We start from the raw sequence: 24204 nt of genomic DNA on the forward strand, positions 1-24204 counted from the left end.
CAGCGAACCGGCGCTACATTGGCGCAGTCGGTAGGATGTGTTCTCGTTCCTGAGATTTTGCGTGCGGTTCGGCGGCGGCAGCCATGGCGGGTATGGTGATGCCGGAGAAGTTTAGTGGTGCGGAGGAGTGGGAAGACTGGGTCTTCCAATTTGAGACAGTGGCGGAAATAAATAAATGGCCTGAGGAGCAGAAGACGCTCTACCTGAGACTCTGCCTCACAGGAAACGCTCTCTCGGCGTTTCGTGATCTGCCGGAGGAAAACAGAGGGAGCTATGAAAAGGCGCGGGAGGCGTTGGGGCGGCGCTTCAACCCAAGGGAAGCGAGCGAGAAGGAGAAGGCGCGATTCGTCCAAAGGGCGCGCAACCCCGGAGAAGACATCGCCGCCTTTGCCACGGACCTCGGGCGCCTTGCTCGGCGCGCATACCCTTCCTGGCCCGAGGATGCGAGAAAGACCGTAGTGCGCGACCGCTTCCTCGATGGGCTCGACGGGAACATTCGGGTGTGGGTGAAGCAGGCGAGACCTGCTAGCCTCGAGGAAGCAATCGGCGTTGCAATCGAGATGGAGGCAATCCATTTCGCCGAGTCATCCACCAGGGGAGTGAATGCGTTGGCGCCGGCGACGCTCGTCAGGTCACAGGATATCGGTGTGGGGAGTCGAGGGTGTGGTCGCGAGGACAGAGTGGAGGCCGCGTTGACTCAGAACTCAGAGACAATGAGAGAGGTGTTGCAATTTCTACGAGGGATGGTTATGTCGAGTGGTGAGGACCACGACCCCGCTCCCGCTCCGGAGAGGCGGCGCCCTAATTCCAGTGTGAGGCGCAGAGATCGGCCGCGCTGTTGGATGTGCGGCGAGGAGGGCCATCTGAGGGCCGAATGCCCACGGCTTTCCTTCTCGGGAAACGATGGGAGGCCGAGGAGACGGTAACCTTCTCGGCCGCAGACGGAAAAGGAAACCGAGACACTACTTCACCGCTCGAGGGCGTCGGAGGACGCGGAGTAAAGGAAATTTGGACAATTTTGTCCGAGTCAGTGCCCCTGGTGCGCGGATCCGTTTCGGGGATCCCCGTCGAGATACTAATAGACACGGGAGCGGCAGTGTCACTGATATCGGAAGAAATATGGAGCCGCACCGAAAATTCGGGGAAAATCATAACAGACAATGTGACACTAATAACGGCGAATGGGGAGCCATTACGGGTGCTTGGGAAGGGTGAAGTGATACTTCAGATCGGAGGGGAAGAGTTCTCTCATGATGTGCTCATCGCCCCGCGCCTATCGAAGGGATGCCTCCTGGGTGCCGATTTTCTGCGAGCACATCAGTGTGACGTGGCTTTTTCCCGGAATTGCATTCTTCTCCGCGGAAAAGCGGTGCCTTTTCTCTCAAGTGAGGGAAAGTGCGAGTGGGGCTGCGCAGTGACGTTGAAGGAGAACGTTGTTCTTCCTCCTCACCACGAAGTGGTAGTGGAGTGTTTGGTGAGCTCGGACCCGGGGTTCAAAGAAAAAGTGGGGATAATCGAGCCAAACCCAAAACTTTTAGAGCGTTATGGCGTTTTCGGTGCGCGGATTTTGCATAACGTGAAGGATACGGTGAATATGCTTTTCCTGAATCCCTTGGGAGAGACAGTGACTCTATACAAAGACACGAAAGTGGGCGTATTGCACGAGTGTTGTGGAGAACAAGTGGAACCATGTCAAAAGCCCGTTTTTAGTCTGGAGAACGCGCATCTCCCCCCAGCATCTTCCCTCTTTGACTTAAACTGTGCCGATATTAGTGAAGCGGAAATAGAGGAACTCAAAACAGTGTTGAATGAGTTTTCAGATGTGTGCTCTCGAGGACCCTACGACTTAGGGCGTACAAACATTCTTAAGCACACAATAGAGACTAGGGATGTGTCCCCGATTCGGCAACCTCCCAGGAGATTGCCAATCCACAGACGCGGAGAAGTGCGACGAATCGTAGAGGAAATGATGAGGGACGATATAATCGAAGAATCATCATCTCCTTGGAGTTCACCGATCGTTCTTGTGACAAAGAAAGACGGATCGACGCGATTTTGTGTTGATTATAGGCGTCTGAATTCCGTGACTCACAAAGATGCTTATCCCCTCCCCCGCATGGACGACATTCTCGATTCGCTCGCCGGCGCAACAGCTTTCTCCACAATAGATATGGCGTCAGGATACTGGCAGTGCGAGGTCGCGGAAGCTGATCGAGAAAAGACAGCCTTTACCACTGGTGACGGTCTATATCAGTTTAAAGTGCTGCCTTTCGGATTGTGCAACGGACCCAGTACATTCCAAAGACTAATGGACCTAGTGCTCGCGGGTGCACAGTGGAGGTCTTGTTTGGTGTACTTGGATGACGTCATAATTTTTGGAAGGGATTTTAGGGAGCACGTAGAAAGGCTAACAGATGTGTTGATACGCCTAAGGAAGGCGGGACTGAAAATTAAGCCTGAGAAGTGCCAAATCATGAAACCATCTGTGAAATTTTTAGGCCATATAGTCTCCAAAAATGGTGTCGCGACGGATCCTAATAAAATTGCCGCGATCACACAATGGCGATCTCCAGCATCCCTTGAGGAGCTTAGGGCGTTCCTAGGAACTGTGTCTTACTACAGGCGGTTCATTAGAGACTTTTCACAGATAGCCTGCCCCCTTCACAGGTTGACCGAAAAGCATGCCTTATTTAAATGGAGTGCAGAATGTGAAGACGCCTTTCAGACTCTTAAGCGAAAGCTAACGTGTTCACCGATTTTGGCCTTCCCGCGGATGGACTGCGAATTTACGCTCGACTGTGACGCTAGCGGGATGGGTATCGGGGCCGTACTCAGCCAGAGACAGGAAGGCGAGGAAAGGGTTGTGGCCTATTATAGTCGGACGCTCTCACGTGCCGAAAAACAATATTGTGTGACGAGGCGTGAACTTTTGGCGGTAGTAAATTCTACCCGCCATTTTCGCCAATATTTATTAGGCAAACGGTTTGTGGTGCGCACCGATCATAATTCCCTACAGTGGTTGAGATCGTTTCGAGAACCGGAAGGACAAGTTGCTCGCTGGCTTGAGCAATTGTCGGAGTATGACTTTTTAGTGGTGCATCGGCCGGGAAACAAACATGGAAATGCCGACGGTTTATCCCGGTCTGTTTGTAAACAGTGCGCTCGGGGAGAGGGGGAGCTGATTTCAGCGGAAATCGACGCCGTCTTAGAGGCCCCCAGTGAAAGCGTGAGAGACAGACAAAGCAAAGACCCCGTGCTGAGAAGGGTAATGGAAGCACTCGAAGCAGGAATTCGGCCGTCCGAGGGAGAGAGGAGGGGTGACTGCCCGAGGGCGAAGGCTTTGTGGACACAATGGGATAGACTAGTGTTTAAGGATGGGGCTCTCTTTCGAAGGTGGGAAGAAGAAGGAAGGGACGCCTTCCGTCTCCAGATAATTGTGCCTGCTGAGGCTAGGGACGAAATTCTTCGGGCTTTGCACGATTCGCCCGTCGGAGGCCATTTAGGGTATGAGAAAACTCTAGGTAAAGTGAGAGAGCGCTACTATTGGCCCGGATACACAAAAGACGTGGAAATTTGGTGCCGCACGTGTGAAGATTGTTCGCGTCGGAAATCCCCGCCTCACCAGCAACGAGCACCACTGGGTCATTGCCCGACGGGAGGACCGATGGAAAGGATTTCCATGGACATTTTAGGACCACTTCCTCAAACAAAGTTGGGAAATAAATATATATTGGTGGTCGCTGATGAGTTCACCAAGTGGACCGAAGCGTATGCCATGCATAACCAAGAGGCGGAAACAGTGGCGCATCATGTTAAGGGCTTCGTGTGCAGGTGGGGAGTGCCACGGGAAATCCATACTGATCAAGGACGCCAATTCGAATCCCGCCTCTTCCAAGAGATGTGTAAAGTGATTGGGGCGGTAAAAACAAGAACATCACCCTACCACCCACAGTCGGACGGCCAAGTCGAGCGGTTCAATAGAACATTATTAGCTATGTTGAGCCAGTGGACGGATATGGAATCCGAATGGGATGAGCATTTGGATTCCGTCATGCTAGCCTATCGGTCGGCCAAACACAGCAGCACAGGATTTACACCTTATTTTCTTATGTTTGGCAGAGAAGTGCGCCTTCCCATTGAGTTAGAGTGGGGGATCCCTGACGTGCAGAGGGGGGTGGCGAAAGAAGGCGACTTTGTGAGACGCTTGCGAGAGAGCCTCGAGAAAGCCCATGATCTCGCACGGCAGAGGCTTGGGTCGGCCCACCTCCGGCAAAAAGAACAATACGACCGCCGTTGTCACGGTGCACCCTTTGAGGAAGGGGAAAGGGTATGGCTCCACGATCCCGCTACGGCAAGAGGGAAGTGTCGCAAATTCCATCGCCCCTGGACGGGTCCTTTCCAAATCATACGGAAATTGTCCGAGGTCACGTACCGAGTGAAGAAGGTGGATAATCCTCGCCGCCGCCTAGTGGTACACTTCAACCGACTCAAAAGGTGGGAGGAAAGACCGGGAGGAGACACGGAAAAGGAATGTGAGAATACGGACGGAGTTGAAGAGACAAAAGATGGGCCAAGAGAGGGCGAGACAGCGAGGGAAAAACCGGTCGTCCGCGGAGGGGGTGGATGGAAGTTTTTCTCCATTCCACCAACACAGGAGGGCCAAGCGACTCCGGCAGCGAGAGAGGAGCCACCAGCTGAAGCGGTTATTGAGCCGACCATGCGATATCCCAGACGGGTGACAAGGGAGCCAGAAAGGTTTCAAGCCGGGCTCTGAGGAAGGAGTAATTCCGGGGGGGTGGTCTCTTTTCTTTTCGTTTCAGAGGTAAGGAGATAAAGGCGCCAACTTTCCGAGATCCGAGGACAGCGAAGGTTCCAGCTATGCTGACCGTCGCGAGGGCGCGACGCCTTTGAAAGGAGGGGGCAGTGTAGCGGAGCGCTGTCCGCTACTCAGGACATGGTCTCTTGGGGGAAACCCAGGAGGTGGGGGCGTGAAGACCTCGACGGGAGAAGGGCTTTTGGGGCCCGTTGTAAAAGAGAGAGAATAAAGGAGTTGTGGTTTGAACCTCGAAGTGAGCGAACGTTATTTTGAATATCCTTCTCCAGCGAACCGGCGCTACAATAACACTTTCCTCGTTTCTCGGGCCAGTGTTCTTAGTTGAGCGATTCCAGATTTGTGTGAAAGAGAACGTTGTATATGAAAAATAAGAGGTCATGGATGTAGGGTGGGGATTAATGGGGAAGGAGCTGTTGGATTGGCTGGAGGTTACGAAGCTGCCTCGCGAAGTATCCAGGGGATGGCGCATAGCTGTTGTGTCCGCTTGACCGGAACCCTGGCGATAACCCGAACCCTACGCAAGGGTGGAACGATGGCGGAGTAATCAAGTGGGGATGGGATTTCTTTGCGAAGATATTGAGCTCGGAACGTGTCAAGGTTAAGACTCATTTAAGGTTAGGCTGTTAATCAGTGATTCAATCCGATGGTTTGTTTGGATAGGTGTGCCTTTTCCGGGGGGGAATAGGGAGGAGGCCCCACCGGCAATATTATAGGAATGTGGGACTATGTGTAAACGTTAAAGAAATATTACTCAATCAACTTTGGTTGAAAAGTTTTTCTAATGTCACCAAAAAGGTGAAAAACGAAAGCGTGTCCTTATCTTATAACATATTTTGAGCCTAGGGTCACCAGTACATTCATGGCATTTAGGCAGTTTTTACGGGGCACTTACTTGCACAATCTGTCGTGCATATGAAGGCGCAGTCAAAATTGCGACGTGTAAGGCGTTGAATTGCTAGAACACATGCGAGAATGCGTGGACGTGAGATGGCAAAATAGTCGTTCGTGCATTCGCGCTATTCTACGACATAAAAGATTGGTAAAGACAGTTCCAACCTGCGCAATTTCGTTCCCCGTGTAAAACGGACTTTATACAAAAGAATGCTCTCTTTTCGAAAGGTTGGATTGATGAGAGAGTGAGGTGAGGTTTGAGAGGAGAGGAGAGCAGGAAGCCTTGACCCTGGATGCCTTTTCACGGCCCTTTTGCAGCTCCCCTTCTCCTCCTTATGAACCCAACTACCCCTTACGCCCTCCTTTTCTCTCCCCATTGTCTGCCTCACGTCCCGAGAGACGGTAATCCGCCAAAGGGAGCACTCTTCCATTGGCGAGATGTGACACGCCTATCTCCTTTTTTTCATTGAACACTTTTCTGTTAAGTTTTCGTTTTAAACTCAATAACTCATTACACCAAAGGATGAAGTTCGCCATGAAAAAATATTTGACTTAGCTGGGGTTTTCATGGCGAACTTTATTCTTTGGTGTATTTAACTTTGCACCCGTGCGCGTGACTGCGTACAAAGTCACTTGTTCCTGCAGTGCTTTAATAACTCAACTCAAGAATCTTATTTAAAACGTTAAAATTTCAGCATTTTTATGCATCGTTTTTCAAATTTCACCGTGAATCACGTGGAAAACGTACGTTGAATGCAACGAAGTCAAAGAATAAGAATTTGCATTTATTTTTCTTTCCAATGATATATGTCTCATTTAAATTTGACCATTATAGCTTATTTAAATATGCAAAGGAAGAAAGGTCTGTAGGCGTAAATAACGAACTTCACATTTTTTTTGTTATGGAAAGGATTCAGGTCCCAAGCCCTGCGGAAGGATAAAAAGTTGTTTACATCCTATTCTCAGACCTACTGAATTTACACACCAAATTTCATAGGAATCGGACCAGCCGTTTTGGAGGAAAAACCGTGACACGAAAATTTAATTATTAGATAATATCCACTTCTGACCACTCACTCACTCATACAAATTTTTGGGGTGAACGAGACGAGATACGACAAAAAGTCATTCAGTACACCACCCGTAAAAATTGAAATCTGATCCAAAATAGTTGCTTTAAAGAGTAGAGGAAAAGTGAAAGAATATAGAGTTAGTCCATAAACTTTGCGAATATTCAGTCGGTCAGAAAAAGTTAGTCATGACGCACTGGAACAAAAATTATGCCCCGGGTGAGGATCGAACTCACGACCTTAAGATTATGAGACTTACGCGCTGCCTACTGCGCTACCGAGGCTTATTGATTGAATGTGTGGAGTAGCAACTGAACACCCTTATCCTATAAGCCATCCTCTGCAAATAACATGATCACTTTTTCGAAGTCAAAATATAAAATAATTTTTTCGAGAAATTATTTTATATTTTGACTTCGAAAAAGAGATCATGTTAATTGCAGAGGATGGCTTATAGGATAAGCGTGTTCAGTTGCTTTTACTCGTGCAACGCACTACCTCGGTTTTCCATTTCATTATATTTAGATTTCTATAATGCCGTATATTATATTAAGGTCATTGATTCAAGTATACCGTGTTAGATATTATTCCACCAGAAAATCAATCGATAATCTTGACTTCATATTTTGTATATATCAAGGCGATAATTTAGTAACACTTCATGCCAACATGCCATCGAACCAACGGGAACAATGAATTGCTAAAATAATATATAGCATAAATAGCAAACTACAAAGAAAAGGGAGAAATTTAGGCATGATTTACAAAACACTCATTTACAATGCATCAAACATTTACATTATTTACAGTTGGTTTAACTAGAGATACGACACAATAATATGCAACAAGAGGTGCATAGATCAAAAGGGGTATATACACTGGTGGAAAGAGACATGCAAGTTCGATCCTCACCCAGGGCACAAGTTTTGTTCCAGCGCGTCATGACTAACTTTTTCTGACCGACTGAATATTAGCAAAGTTCATTTATGGACTCTTAACTCAATATCCTCCTCGGTCTTGGCGTATTGTATACAATACACCGGCGTTTGAATTTTTCATCCCTAGGGTGAGTAAAATGTCACCATTGCATCTAGTTCAGTGAGTCCTTACAGATGACAGCCTCGCACAGAAGTCGCAAATGTTGTTTGTTGACGATTAATTAACCAGAACACATTAAATTCAGGCCAAAAATCACGGTAGATATGTCCCGGGACTGAGGAGGATATTGTTTCACTTTTCCTATAGTCTTTAAATAAACTGTATTGGATCAGATTGCAATTTTCACAGGTGGTGTATTAAATGAATTTTTGTCGTATTTTGTCTCGTTCATCCCAAAAATTTGTATGAGTAAGCGAGTGAGTGAGTGGTCAGAAGTGGATTTTATAATTCTAAAGGCCTGTTTACACGATAAATTAACACGTACGAGTTAATGTACGTTTGCGTGAATGATTTTTGTGGACCGGAACGGAACATGTACGAATGCATGAACCAAATTAGAACAGGTTCTATTTTCTGTGCATGCATTCGCACAAGTTGGGTGGTTACACGGTGCATTTTGGCGTTCATTCTCGCGTTCATACATTTAAACATTAACCCGTATGTGTTAATGTACCGTGTAAACAGGCCTTAAGACATGCAAGGGCGGATAAAGAATTTTTTCAGGGGAGGGCACAAGGTTCTGACAGGCAAACGATCTTTCATATTTAATGCAGAGCGCAATTCGATCCACTCTTTTCCAATATTTTGCAATGCAATGTTTGTAATTGCAAGGGATTGCATTGAAAAGTTATGAATTTGATGGATCACATCATCATGTTTTTATCATGTCATCATCATATAAATTTAGGTTAAAATCGCTATTTGTACCTTATGTATTGAAACTCGGATAAATTTGTCTGTCAGCGACGCCAGTGGCGACTTCTGTAAACCCAATTAAATGCGCGGTGGTTGACAACACATTTAGAGGACGACTTGAGGATCCTCTTTTGCAATATTCGTGTGATGCCTCATTCACATTACGATTGTTCCAGCGATTGTCGGAACTATCGTGCATTAACACGACGATTGTTAAAACCTGAGCTGCCCTCTAGTGCTGACATCGAAAGCGAACGGGAAATCGACGGTTAGCAAAGCTGTTGAGGTATGCAGGGTCAAGATATTTCTTTGTTCAACGTGTATTTACCGAATAATTTTTCTTCCGCCCATATTCTCCTTTCCTAGGACAAATCCATGAAAAAAATAGAGCTTCACGAGCTATTCGTCTTTCTCTTGTCGCTTCCGTTTCCGGTCTCCCAGCGCCTAACCATCGTAAAGTGGCAACCGTGGCAACGTTCGGAACTACGTGAACTATTGTCAGGACATGCATTCAAACGGGTAGTTCGGCCAACTATCGTTAGCACGATCGCTCGGACAATCGTAATGTGAACGAGGCATGAAGGATGCCGCGGGATCGAAGACGGAAGGAGACATGAGAGCATCGACTGGCGCAACTTTTGAGAATGAAGGGTGGAAGCGAGGCGCCAGGGCGATGGGTGGAGGGATTGGCTTTCTGCAGGGGATCGCATCCATACGCAATACGGGGTATAAATGGAGATCCAGTGATAAGCAAGTGCGATGCTCCTCCCCCTCTCTCGGCTGGCTTTCATATATCGCCAAATATCCATTTCCCTGTTTCCTTCCGCTCCCGTTATTCCATCCACAAGCGATAAAATACGGGGGTTCGGGGTGAGGGAGAGGTAGGGTAAAGATTGCTGCAGAGGAATCAGGAAGGGAGCGAGCGATCGAAGACAATTGCATCTGAGGTTCCGCAACTTCCGTAGCCAAACAATAACATCCTTAAGCCCGAATCCGCTACTTAAACAATTTCAAGCTTATTAGTGAAATTGGAAATTGCAATATTTCCGCTGAGTTTTAATTTGACACAACGCCTTTCGTTGTTAAAAACAACATTATAACATTCCAATTACCAATTTTACTAATATTAAGAACTTCCACCACATCATGCCTCACATCAAATAAGAATTTCAAGCTTGGCTGCCGATGACGGAAGGTTAATATCACCATTCTGGTTTCGCTTGTATTACACATGCATTTAATTTACCGACAGTAAGCGTCCATATTGGAATTCCGTTTTAAACTTGTCTTAAGCACGGGGGGACGTGCGCCCCTCTAAATCGACAAAAAATAGGCAATATATTGAATACGGTTATCATCGTGCTCGATTTGTTTTGTGCATTTCGAAGTCTCAATCATTTTATTTCACATTATTAACTTTCGTATTAAAATAAAGAGAATATTTCATTTAGTAATTGATGTATGCTATTTAAATATCCCAATATAAAACGGCCAATATGAGCTGTATTCGGTGGTTCGGGAATAATATAAATAAATAAAAATAAAAAATAAATATGAGAATACCGGTTGCCTGTAAGGACCTTGTACCCTGCCCACATAAAATCCTGGATCCGCCCTAGCGTGTCTCTTTCCACCAATCGGTGTAATTTTTTAAAATCCATACATATCTCGTTGTATATTAATATGTCGTATCTCTAGTTAAACCAACTGTAAATCATGCAAATTTTTATGCATTGTAAATGACCATATTTTAAATCGTGCCTAAATTTCTCAATATTCTTTGTAGTCCACTGTTTATGTTATACACTAATTTGTCAATTCATTTTTCCCGTTGGTTCGATGGCATGATGTGTTACCATATTATTGCCTCGATATATACAAAATATCAAATCAATTTTATCGGTTGATTTTCTGGTGAAATAATATCTAACACGGTATACTTAAATCAATCACCTTCATATAATACACGGCATTATAGAAACTAAATATAATGAAATGGAAAACCCTGGTAGCTCGTTGCTCGACGAAAAGCACCTACTGAACACGAAAATCCAACAACCCAACCACTTCAATTAACATTTGCTCTTTTTTCGAAGTCAAAATACAAAATATAACTCTCCACGTCCTCAGGCCTCGGTAGCGCAGAAGGCAGCGCGTAAGTCTCATAATCTTAAGGTCGTGAGTTCGATCCTCACCCGGGGCACAAGTTTTGTTCCTGTATGTCATAACTAACTTTTTCTGACTGACTTAAATTCGCAAAGTTTATGAACCTAGTTCTTTCCCTTTTCCTCTACTCTTTACATCAACTGTATTGCATCAGATTTCCAATTCCACTGAATGTTAACCGCTGCAATAAATAACATTAAATATATTTCACAAGACATCCCTCTACCAGATAAAAAATATATCTGCTTCCTGGTTTATTGTGAAGTTTTCTTAATATGATGGATCATTCCTTTCGCCTTGAAATAATGGCAAGATATTAAAACAAACGGTTCCGTAGAATAATCGCCGTGAAACCTATCCCCGATGACATGGAAATTCTATAGGAGAGCTCTCTCGGCCGAATTGGAATGCAAGCGTCGATCGTTTTTTCGTAAGCATAGAATTTTTAATTCCAAATTATTAACTAAATTGTATCTATTGCCCCTACTGCGAATCCTAATCTTGGAAACATGTTTTTTTTTTAAGATTCTTCTCATTTGCGATAAAAATGGCGCAAATATTTAAGAGGAGGTACACCGACTGGATTATTACCTTGTCTCTTGCCTGGTGTTTTACGAAGTTTACGTAACGCTAAAATGGATTGACGGACTAAGCAATGTGAAAGTGGTAAAAAAGTAAAAGAAAGGTGAAGTCTTCTTAAAACACTAATGAGGAATCGATTATTTGAAAATATTCATCATTTTTGTCTTTAAAATTATGCAGTAACAGTCGGAACCACAGGAGAGTAATTCCTGAATGTTATTCGTGCATAATTATGCTATCTGGTAATTACCAAAAAAACTCTATGAAATTTAATCTTTAAAGTTCTCATACATCTACTTCGATAAGAAGCTATTTACCAATATAAAAACGTAAACTTTTATTTTTAGCGAATATTTAATAGAGCATAGGGATTCGCAGAAATCACATGCGAAAGGTGAAGGTAGTTCCTAGGATATCAAATTGAATGCCCATTCAAGATTATCGATTACTTTGGTACATGCATTATACGCAAAAAAGTATAATTGATTCAACCACCTTAATCTTAATCTTAATATAATGACATGAAAAACCATGGTAGGGACCAAAACACCTATAGCCTTGCATACACTACGCACATTCTATAATCCATCCACTTAGCATTAGTTCATTTTTGAAGTCAAAATAGAAAAAAGATACCACCCCCTTATAACAAGGCCTCGGTAGCGCAGTAGGCAGCGCGTAAGTCTCATAATCTTAAGGTCGTGAGTTCGATCCTCACCCGGGGCATAATTTTGCTCCCTGCCTGTCATGACTGACCAGGTTCGCCAAGCTTACGAACCTACTCTTTCCATTTTTCTCAACTGAAACCCAGCTTAATATTAACTGCTGTAACAAATAGCTTCCTCGAAAGTGACAGCGAAATTAACCATCACAGAAGATATTTTCGCGGCTATCCTCGAAAATTTTCTCGGTGAAATTCGTCGGCCGTTATGCGGCCTGATGAAGACAGTCAAAGAAGTACAAGTTGAAAGGGCGAAATGCAAAGGGCGGCGCCGAAATAAATACTTAGGAAAGATTAATAAGAATGCAAAAAATAATAAATATGTCACTATGAAAAGGCTGCCTGATAGGAATGCGTAATGTGGAGCTGCTTCAAATCAACTCTCGGATTGCCCATTTATGATGATTACGATGACATAATAATGTGGAGTTTTCCTCCGAAAACGAAATATTTTCAAGATTTAAAAACAAAAGACTTCATGGAATAGCGGCAGGGCTACTTATTCCCACTAGTGAAACGGCTATTTATCAGCGATAATATTCCATTGGATATTTCATAGAAGAATTTTCCAACCATACTGCATTTTATTTTGTGAATATTATTTCTATTCCCTCGTTTTCTTTACTGTAACATTGATGCATAATACTTATGTAGCAACAGCTTCATTAAGAAGACATTTTTTATTCAATAATCCGCACAGTGTTATTTTCCGAAGGTGAACTCACCAACCGTATTTGAATCTATGTCATCGTAAAAATGTTAATGCAGATATATCTATTACATTATTTAATTATATTATAAATATAGAAAAAATTCAATTATACACAAAAATAAAAAAATCACGATGTATCGATTCGATGCATAAAGCAATCTTTCCCGCGGAATCCAAGGTGGCAATGACTACTTACATTACATTACACTTAACTTTTTTGTAAGATACGCCAATTTTTAGAAGTTAAATTGCTTACATCAAATTACTTCTACTACGAATCACCAATTTTGTACACATCAATTTATTATGATTCTCGGCATTCATAAATGAAAATGGCATGAATAAAAAAATACGCCGACAGTCGGAATATATTTACGACGAGATTCTCCTTCTAAATTACAACTGAATCTCATTCCCGCCTTATTATGAATTTTTCGGAACATGGAGCGTTCTCGCTGGAACATGAAATATTTTCAAGATTTCAAAACAAACGACTTCACGGTGGCAGGGCAACTTGTTCCCAATAACAAGGTAATGCTTTCAGAAAGCTCTCCCTACACAGGCTACCAAGTGGGGATGGCTCCATACATTTATGTACACATTTCACGGGCGGCTGCCTCAAACATCTGATACGGGAGAAGGGAGGGGGATCTACTCCTTAGGGTTTCCCCAGATCCTATACTCCCCATACTACCCGTCTCTTGGCATCTCTCATTTAACCGCTGGGAAGTAGAAACACCAAGACGAAGGAGAAGAAGGTATCCTTAACAGCTTGTGTCTTAACGGAGCTGGGGGGAAGGGACCCTGAGGATCCCTTTCTTACCCTACCCTGCATCCCAGGCCAAATTCAGGGTACGCACACATTCCTCACTCCAACTCACCCCCCTCACCCTTTGTCAGGGTACATAAAAGGGACCAGTGTCTTCATCTCCCCCATACTGAGAGAATTCCGTCGCCTTGAAAATTAGCAGATTGTCTCCCCTGGCTCTTTAACGTAAGGGGAGCTGAATCGGAACAATTTCCTCGGGGAAAAAGTAAGAAATAAATTTTTGATCAATTTCCTAAACATTGGCATTTCAATGAAGACGTTTTCTCTTTCCATATTCTCCACACTCAATTTGATTTTTTTTTCGATTGCCAAGGGATACAGCTCATTCGTTTCAGGATAATGATTCCGCAAGGGTACGTAAACCCACAAGTGAACGCTTTGAGCTAAACTTTGAAAAGGAGAGAGAACTCTACGGTACCTGTTGATCCGGTATGGCTTTAAGCGGTAAAAATCTTAGCCAGGGAACGACAAAGGAAATAAAACTGATCTGGATAAATTGATTTCTTGACGCAATATTAGAAATTTCGAAATGAACATTTTTAAACAATACACGGAGATATTTATCGCCGTTAATAATTATACTAGTCAGTACTAGTACCAGTATGGTATTTGAAGTAGGCGACCAACAGCTTAGGTCATTTGCGACATGAGGGAAGGGTATGGAAGGAAAGAAACTCGGCGTCGGCATTAGCCTGCCCTTAGCGAAAGGCGCCAAGGGGACCACGCTTAACGTCCCAACCGACGGACGGACTGTTGCGCTTGAAATGTCATCCAAAGAACGTTCAAGGAGGGATCGGACAGTCTCTGAAAATTCTCTGCCACCGCCGGGATTTGAATCCAAGCCCACGGGGTGGGAAGCGTACACTCTAGCCACCACACCAACCCCATCTCCAGAAATAGTACTGATAAAATATTAGTAGTAAATTTATAATACTTACATTTACTTGAAGTAGACTGGGCCGCAACACTACGAACTTACATAAACTATGCAAATAGCAATAAAATATTGTATCAAAAAAATAATCGATTCAGATTCATAACAGCTAATGGTGTAGCTCTTAAAATTGATTATAAAATTACTACCTAATAACATTTCTATCGCTTCAATTACGTAAATAAAATAGCACAACAAGTTTCCTATTACATGAAGGAATAAATAAAATATTCAAAACATGTATGATCACATTTCATGTTCTCATAAAGCAAAAATGGATTAATGAATTTCGACACCAGAAAGCATAAATATATATCCAGTTCTTACCAACAAATGTATCGGACTGCATATTCGTTCGTGACGTTTTTTCTGAGGCGTGGTATTCAAAATAGTTTAATAGCGTGGTTTCCTATTATTTTTTATTGCTCTAATCGAAAGATTATTACTCCTGTAGTGTGTATTTCACGCTTTTAGATTTTTTAATGATGATATATATTTTTCGCGATTAAGAGAAAATTGAAAATTTTCAAGCGCGTGAAAACTCGACGGCTAAGTATGAATGCTGGGAAAAGCCCTTTCGACGTCATTCTGGTTCCGTCTGCCGCCGTTTGAGGCCACCTTGGTGCGAGGCTATGAGCGCCGCTACGATGCAGGCTGCTGGCAGGTAGCCGAATACACTGCTAGCAGGTAGCGCTTGGCTTAAATAAGGATTATTGATATCCTATCAAACGAAGGAAACTTTCCGACATAAGGCAATTTTAATTAGCGATTATTAAGAGATGTTTCCCTGAGCTCTGTGCCTCATCCATGCATTGGTAATCTCAGACGATGTAAAACTCCGGACTACTCAGATAGCATCTAGGTCCCTGTGACGTCACGAGGAGTGGCATCGCATGGGCGCCAATCTGGCCTTTTTCAAATGAGGTCAAAATTGACCATTAACATTCGTCTGAACTGGGATTTCTAAAACCAAATAATTTGTATATTATGAATACCCTGATGGTGGGTAAAGAATCGCAATAAATGCCTTTCGTTTTCTTTGATGAAGGATACTACCGTATTAAAAAATTGGACTTAGCTGTCATTTTAAAATTATTTTTCTTAAATTACCGGAGTATATTTCCAGTGGGACGCGGATGACATTATTGCTGACTAGGGGAAATACGAGCATATTGAATGTGAGAGAAAATTTATTTTATAGGCGAATGTTGTCATAAAAATGGACCATAAATTTGCATGCGTTGGCGTTTCACTATAGCCTGAATGTCGAATTAACTGCGCAGTGTTTACTTATCTTTCTGTACACAATATTTATAAACATGAATACGTCAATAAACTATACGTATACGTTTACCAAAAAACAATGAAACGGCTTAACAAAATATTATTCATTCTATTGGTTTTTTTTAATTTTTTACATATCTTGCTGAAGGAGGTGAAACGCTGACCAACAAAAATATTACAGGAGATATTTCATCGAAGTATTTTTAGACCATATTCCTATTCATTCGTTAATTAAATTATAATTTTAGAATTGAACTCTATTTGCGAATGTCCGCAAAAATGAGTCCACGCGGTCTTAATCCGGAAAATATTTATGTATTTTATTATACTTCTCATTTGCTGAACTAAATTACGCGGAAAAAGTTTTTTATTCACGAAATATTCCTTCTGGATTACGAACAAAACCATTATTTGAGATAAGTTTTCAGTTTTAGAGGGCGTAACCTATACAGCCTTCGTCCCTCCGACATCACCCCATCGCAGTGTCTCAAACTGTCCCGCGGAATCCATCAGATTTCATAGCACACTCCCCCATACCCCAATTCATATCGCTCCCCGATCCTTCCCTGCCCCTTCGATCCTATTCCGAGTCCCTTCCACCCACGTCCTCCCCGAATAACGGCTCCACGGGCAATAGACTTGAGAAATGTGTCGCACACATCGAAGGCGACCGAGATTTCATCTCTAGACGATTTCATTTTCCCGAAACACTGCTTCACTCCAGTCTTCCTACTCCTCGCACTCGTGTAGTCATCTTTCAATGCCCTCTCTCGCTTCCCCTACAACAGTGACACGGCCCGGGGATATTTTTCGTTTTAAACACTAAGAGAAATCGAATTTAGTCCAGGCAAATAGAAGTTATCCTATATATTATTATTTTTTCCTGAAATTCCGTATATGCTCCGTTAATACTGCACCTACAGTGATAAATGAGGTATCGTTTTTCAACTTTGACTCACCGGCTTCAGACGAAAAATACAATTTCAATCTCAAATTTCGCCATTTACCTATCAATTTGACTTAAAAGCTATACATGTTAAGTTCGTTATTAATGCCTGCAGGCCTTTTTTCTTTCGTGAAAATCAGTAACATATTATTCAATAACAGACTTCATGAATGCTCTTACTGGAACCAAACTCTCTTGCCTGAATTGTATCCATGTTTTTTTTAAATATTTTTGCAGGAAAACTAGTATAAAGAAAGTACATTATGATACTTTCTTTTCTATGTAAAACCCAATTATACCGTTTCCTTAACATACTTATTCCATTATAGCGTGAAAGTGCGAAATGTTCCCACGGGTTACCTAATTATTTAGATTAAATAGGGGTTGCTAGACACTGGAGAGAAATGCTCATACTCAAGTTGTTGAATATCCCAAATTGCACGAAAAACTTGAAAATATCAATAACAGATACTTCCGCAATCCATTTATTTTTATTTTGACCGGCTTCGGCTGTTACGCCATTACAGGTTATACGTCCTTCAGAAATACAGCTCGAGCTATAGGTTTTCTGGGGCCAAAAGAGTATTCGCTAGAGGCATCATTTTCTGAATCACGGCCATTCCCACCATCCTTTTTTCAATCGCTAATTCACACTGCGTCACTTCAGTTTCACCTCGTCAATTCACTTCTAATTCACCAGTTCAAAACTTTCGTTCAATATAAAGCCAAGCGTAGCGTTAAAATCACTGTTAGCGGTCATGCGCTCAGAATGGTTGACGGAAGGTACTAGCCACGAATATTACAGAAGAGGATCCTTAAGTCGGTCCCTAAACGTGTTGTCACCCACCGTGCATTTCAATGGGTTTACAAAAGTCGCCACTCGCGTCGCCGACAGACAAATTGATCCGAGTTTCACGGGAAAATATGGTATAATTGGAGGTATTTACCGAAATTCATATGCATGATGATGTGATCTATCAATTCGTAAAAGTTCAATGCTTTTCCTCGAAATTACAAACACTATCATGCAAAATACTTGACAAAAAGTGGATCGCATTACACTCATCACCGCGCCGCGGTTATTTTTGAAAACCGATTAAAATGCGACCGAAGTGACAGCAGAAATCAGCCTTCCATGGGATGGAATTGGGCCTCTTCGATGCAGTCCCCTTGGTACCAGCGATTGTTTCAGGGATGGAAAAAGGGAAGTGCCGAGTGATGGAAAAAAAGGATGCGATTTCCATCCCTCGAGCCGTCGTGGAAAATGATCGCGGGAAACGATCAATTTCTCCGCCCCTCATTGGAGCGATGGCTTGAGCTTTCCCTCGGAAGGGATGCAAAAAATGATCGTGCGATTCAGACTTTAATTTAACTGTGTAATTTAGAGTGAGTGAAATTACTGTAACTTTACATTTCATGGTACATGGTATTAGTGGTTTCCACATTATGTTACAGTTGGTGACGATTCTGGTTACATAATTATGCTACTCCACCTTTATTTATTTATTTGATCATTTAAAACATCCGAAGCGGCCTTTACATTGAATTGAAAACTCAAAATCTGTAGCTTCAAACAAATATAAACTATAAAAAAACTACAAAAAGGATATTAAAAAAATATTCAGAAGATGGCTTTTCGAAGCTGAATGTTGAATTATCTGATGGGCATTGAAATATCCAGGGAAGGGTGAGTAGTCGAAATGGTATTTAAAAAGTTAGGGAGTCTGTAAAAAAATGATCTCTGGGAGAGAGACGGAATTATGGTTGATGTAGTGATCTGGTGAAAATAGTTATTTCTATTTGTGTACGTGTATTTTGCTTGGAGTGGATTGTGGTAGTACCTGTTGAGGAGCCTTTGGCCTCGTATAACCTGTGAAATTCCTCTGTATGAAAACGAAAACAATGTATAAGAATATTTTTGTTTCATACAATAATAATTTGAAAATGTTTATGCCAATTAATAACGTAATCAATTAAAATCATTAAAAAATATGACGTACATTGGATATTATTACTTTCAAAATGTACGTAAAGATAATTAGGATGATGAAAACCGCTCTCTTACGGTTTTACTCCACGTGATTGCTGTTTCAGGCGATAGATTCGTAGGACCTCGTGGGGAGACATGGGTCGAAGACAAGAAACGAGGTTATTCACGTGAAACCGTTCTTCTGGTGCATTCCGGTGACAAATATGGCACCAGATAAGAGATAATAGTTTTCGATTTCTTTCCAAGCCAATCCCTTCGCAGTGACGTTCACTCAATGGTTCTTTATCGTTCGTGGGTCCCTTTTCTCACCCTCCTGCGATTGACCAACGTAACGCTGTTTCTTCGTCCACAAAACAGTAAACGGAACGCAGACACGTAGCCGAAAATATTTGTTGAAGTTAATGAATTAATCGATTGCTAATTTAAATTAAAAGAATAAAACCAAAGGGTTGTCAAGGGTTAAAAGTTGTTGACTAGTTACTGGATCATAACTTTCAGTCAAAGACACAACAACGACGTGTATCGTTAAAGATGAATTAGATCATTATTTCTGTTAATAATGTGTCTAATAGTTATTTACGTAGAAAGAGAAGAACTAAATTGAGAATTATCCTTTCACAAACTGAAGATAGTATCGGAAGTAACGATATTGGGCGGTAGTTTGAGACTTCATCTTTAGGGCCATTTTTATGTATGGGAATGATGTTGGCAATTTTCCATTGGGAGGGGAAGGCGAGGGGAGTAATTTGCTTTCCTCCTCAGTAATGAATACCACATTTCCAGAGGATTTTAAAAATTTATGAAGATTACTCACTAGCCAAAATTTTCTGTTTGAAAAAGTTACTATGATTTTTTACTTATGTTGGATGACATTTTCAATGCTCAGGACTGATTGCTCATCAATGCATTATGGGCTTTCATTTTACTCTCCAATTTACAATCCAATAATTTGTTTCGGAGTTTTTATATCCACTGCAAGGGGTAGAGGTAATGGCATATTTATATAAAGTGAAAACTAGTAAAAGAAAGAAAAAAAGTTGAAAAATAAACAAATTTTTTCCAAAACAGTAAAAAAATGAACTAAAAATTACAAAATCCAACATCAGAAAAGGCATTGAGAAGTGCGCTAAAACCAATTACTAGATTCCATCGATAAAACAGATAGACGAAGCAAGTCAAGAAAAGGAGTGTAAAAATAAAATTAATTAATAAACATAAAATCAAAATCTGGCTCGTTCAGCAATTAGCTTGCAAGCCAAGTATTTTGGTTCCTTTACCGAGTAGAATAATCAAATGACTAAGTAAATAAGTCATTATAGCTACACGTTCCAGGCCTCAATTCGTAGAATTTCCTTATGTATCTAAGAGAGAATGAACTAGTTTCAGGGCAGCATCCAGTTAAGTTCTCTATACTGAAATAAAAAGGGCTGGTAATGGGTTCTATCATCAACTTTTTTAACTATGACTTATGAGTTTTAAAATAACAATATTCGTATTTTTCCGTTTCTCCATCCATCGCAGGCTAATCAATTTTATTCGCGGCGAAAAAATCAACGGCCTCAACCTTTAAGTTGATGACGTTAAAAACTCTTTCCCAGCGGGTCATAACTACTCAGCAACTCTTATAGCCTCTCCTTATCGGCCTCGCGTGACTAAAAAAGAATAGAAAGACTGAAAATTCGAAAATATTACATTTTTGATGATATAATGATGAAATAAAAACCTTGCGAGGCGAGTGCCCTTCCATAAGGTTGGCGAAAAGTAAGAAAAGAAGAATGGTAAGTGAATATCCCCAGTAATCCATTAAATTGTGTATAGGGATATTTAGGAGACGATAGAGTGAGATAAAAGGAAGAAAATCGGACATTGAAGGGCCAGATGAATATGAGAAAGGAAGAGATAAAAACTGTGTCAATAGAAGGATAAGAGCTGTGGTAAGGCCAACCCATGGAGTCAAGAGGAAACGACTGCTTAGGTAACCAAGTAAGACGTCGGGTGGTTGTAAGAAGAATAACTTATGTTAACCTCCTCAGTCCTGGGACATATCTACTTTTACTTTTGCTCTGAAAGTCATCTTTTCAGGTTTATTAGATTTTAGGAAACAAAATTAGCGATTTATGTGAATCATGCCTCTGTATGATGCTATCATCTATCAGGAAGGACTGACCAAGTTGCAATAACATCATTTTGCTTAGATAAGCGGTAATATATTAAAAATTTACGATGTATTGCTTATAATACGTCAGGACCAGTGGCGGATACATATGGGGGGCGCAGGAGGCACCCGCCCCCCCCCCCTTTGCGGGGCCGCCCGCATTGACTAACATTACAGAACCACTATTGGAACTTTTTTGTATCATAAGGTAGGATTGTCCTTATAATCAGTTTAAATAAAACTTTCTTAAACTTTGCATGTGACTTATTTTTCATTGGGATAAAAGTAAAGGTAGCTCAAGGTAAAAGTAAAGATCAAGATAAAAACTCAAGATAAAACTAAAGGTATATTTTGCGCCCACTTGCGTTTTTTCTGTATCCGCAACTGATTAGGACAGAAGAGATTAAAGAGGGATAACATTCATGATATGCTGGCGGGCAAAACTCTCTGATATTCTACTAAGTTCAGCTTATTGTGAGTGTGGTCTCCGTGAAGGCTTTTCGTCGTCCTAAACCGAATCGAGCCTTTAGTCGCCTGGCGACCATTTTTTAGGCCTATCAGCAGGGGAATCCACACCTCCCTCATCCTTAGAAGGGGAGGGGGGGTGCTACTTGGGTTGTGCAAGGGTCAAGCGAAAGAAATTCTGGACTGTAGGTTGGGGGAGTGAGGGAATGGGCAACAATAGGTGACGGCCATCCGCGCAACCCCCTCTGGGAGAGGACAGAAAGAATTTGATCAAAGTACGTGGAGTCGGTGACCCATAAAACAGGCCGTATAATCCATCCGGCGCCACGCCCAGCCTCCGCACCATAATCCCTACACTTTGCCCTAGCCTCTTTTTATCCCCTGTGACCATCCCTCGCTCACCCTGCTTGCGAATTCCTGGCGGAGAAGACGCACACCGTGTGTGTGTGTGTCCACTGCATCCGTCCAACACGCCCCCTATCCATATTTATTAGCAGGCCCTCTCCTTCTTAGTGGCGTGTGGCATGGACTGCGACCATCGGTCACTCCATTTCTCCACCCTTACCCCTTATTTTTTATGTTCATTCTTTCTTTTTTTACTTCTTACCCTAACCCAAAAGGAAGACTTCTCCTCCTCCCAAGGTTTTATACCGTTTTATATGTGTATTTTTTCGACTTTTTCTTTCTCTCTTTTAATACGACTGACAAAAAAGGTTATTATGCTTTCGGCGCCTGTGTGCATATGTATGTTTGCAGCATCATTTAGAGGGCTAAAAAAATTCAAATAATCTGAACACGATAACATTATGTACAAGGTGCCTTTTGCTTGTGATTAGGGAGCGAGGTAGCCTACCGAATATAACGTATGGCTGGCGACCAACGGGTCCCGGGATCGAATACTGGGCGAAGTCTCCGGACATCTCAAAATGAAAACCATTAAAGCTTGAGGTGACCAAGGGAAAGGAACTAGCCCCACTACCCTGAATGTGTGAAGTTCACACGCCTGTAGCCAAGTCCAGGGTGAGCTCTACATTCCCCTTACCAAACAAACCTTCGGGTTAAAGCAACGTGCAGTAAGTAATAATTTGCTTATGCTTCATGTCATACCATTTCATCGCAACATTTCAAGGGCTAAATTGATTACTTACGACTTCATGTTTTTTAGTTCATACATTGTCGAAGTTTACATCTAACTGGAAGTAAATATTATATATTATCGGTCACCCTATTTCATTCCGTTTCCTCTTATTTTTTTAAAATTAATGTTCTTTCTATTATTACTTTTCTACCAAACCCTATGGAAGACCTCTTTCCTCACAAGGTATTATTTCATTTTTATGCCATGAAATATGTGATTTTTTCGACTCTGCTGTCTTTGTTAACATAAATTCAAAAATATATAATTTTACTCTCAGCTCGCGTTTTTCTATTTTTTCTGAAAAGTTTATGAATTGCACATTTACGCAAGAAAATGAGAAACACTAAAAAAATGCATGATTTTTTTACTGTAGACCATAGAGTACTGTCTATACATGACTGTCAAAATTTAATATTATTTCTTCTGCGCCATTGTGCACAAGTATTTTAATTCTATTGCAAGGTTTCAACGTCTTCACGTAATGTAATAACCTGAATAAGAAATCATATTCGGTGTTTCTTCAAGTGTCGTAGGTTAAATAATACCGAAACACAATCGTGAGTGCTTATGCCTTCAGCGATTTATGTAGGTGATTTGTTCACCTCTAAAAGCAAACATCATTTAGCTACTTCTATATCTGTGATCATAGATCTGCCTCTGGTCTGAATGAATATTTGGCCAGAACTGCGTTAGGCACGTATGCAGAGAGGGGACTTTGAAGTCTGTAACACCCCAGGCATTTCTTCTCGTCTTTCAGTTACGTTGAAATGCATTAGGAGAGACATGGAGGAGTAACACGATTATATCACTAAATAAAATGTTAGCACTGCCCACATCTCCATTGCAAATTTTTATATTTACGACATGTTTCAAATAAAAAAATATTTAAATTTATTTAAGTATACCGGGACTAGCCACGGTGATAACTTTTACGGAGTCACCCGCAATGCACAAATTGTGCGAAAAATCCACAGAGGAAAAATCATTCGCCTTGACCGAGGCGTCATTCTCCCCTGTGGAAATGGGAGAATGACAACTCGGTAGCTTAACTGGCTAAAGCACTCGGCCGGAAATCGAGGGATCCAGGTCCGAATCCCGGTCAAGGCGAATGATTTTTCCTCTGTGGAGTTTTCGCAAAATATTTAAAACTATAGTTTTGACGTATATAAAATCGTAATGTAACCTTTTAATGAAACCCAAATTTTAAGTGCCAAAATTATGTAAAATGCATTTCCAGGCATGCTATTTTTCCAAAACTTTTCCGAACTGGGAGGATCGCCCCCCGGCCCCCATGCCCCCTCATCTCCCCCCAAAGCATATTTCTAGTTACGCCACTGGGTGGGGACATATAAAAAGAAGGTGTGGAGGGCGAAGGACTGGAATCGAATAAAGGAGGATGCCCAGGCGAACATAAATAAACCTCGGGCGTTCCTGCGGAATGGACTGACCAGATGGCCGGCCCTTGTACCACTCGGGTTATGACCGCGTGTTCCCCCGCGCACGAAGACACGGATGGAAATGAGAGGCGAGAAGACGGAGGGAGAGGTAGACACGCGAGGGTGTGATAGTGGAATAGAATGTATTGCGCGAAAAGAAAAATTCCTTAACACGACAATGTACCATTACTCCACAA

The 24204-nt window shown here is 42.1% G+C and overlaps 3 non-coding genes across 3 annotated transcripts; 2 read left to right on the forward strand and 1 right to left on the reverse strand.

Moving 5' to 3' along the window:
• Positions 1-7006: 7006 nt before the first annotated feature.
• Trnam-cau lies at positions 7007-7079 on the reverse strand. The gene has a single exon. It is a non-coding gene; the product is annotated as a tRNA-Met (tRNA).
• A 3700-nt stretch (positions 7080-10779) lies between these two features.
• Positions 10780-10852, forward strand: Trnam-cau. The gene has a single exon. It is a non-coding gene; the product is annotated as a tRNA-Met (tRNA).
• A 1198-nt stretch (positions 10853-12050) lies between these two features.
• Positions 12051-12123, forward strand: Trnam-cau. Its single transcript has one exon. It is a non-coding gene; the product is annotated as a tRNA-Met (tRNA).
• The last annotated feature ends 12081 nt before the right edge of the window (positions 12124-24204 follow it).

The sequence above is a fragment of the Ischnura elegans genome, chromosome 9, assembly GCF_921293095.1.
Source record: "Ischnura elegans chromosome 9, ioIscEleg1.1, whole genome shotgun sequence".
NCBI classification, from domain to species: domain Eukaryota; kingdom Metazoa; phylum Arthropoda; class Insecta; order Odonata; family Coenagrionidae; genus Ischnura; species Ischnura elegans.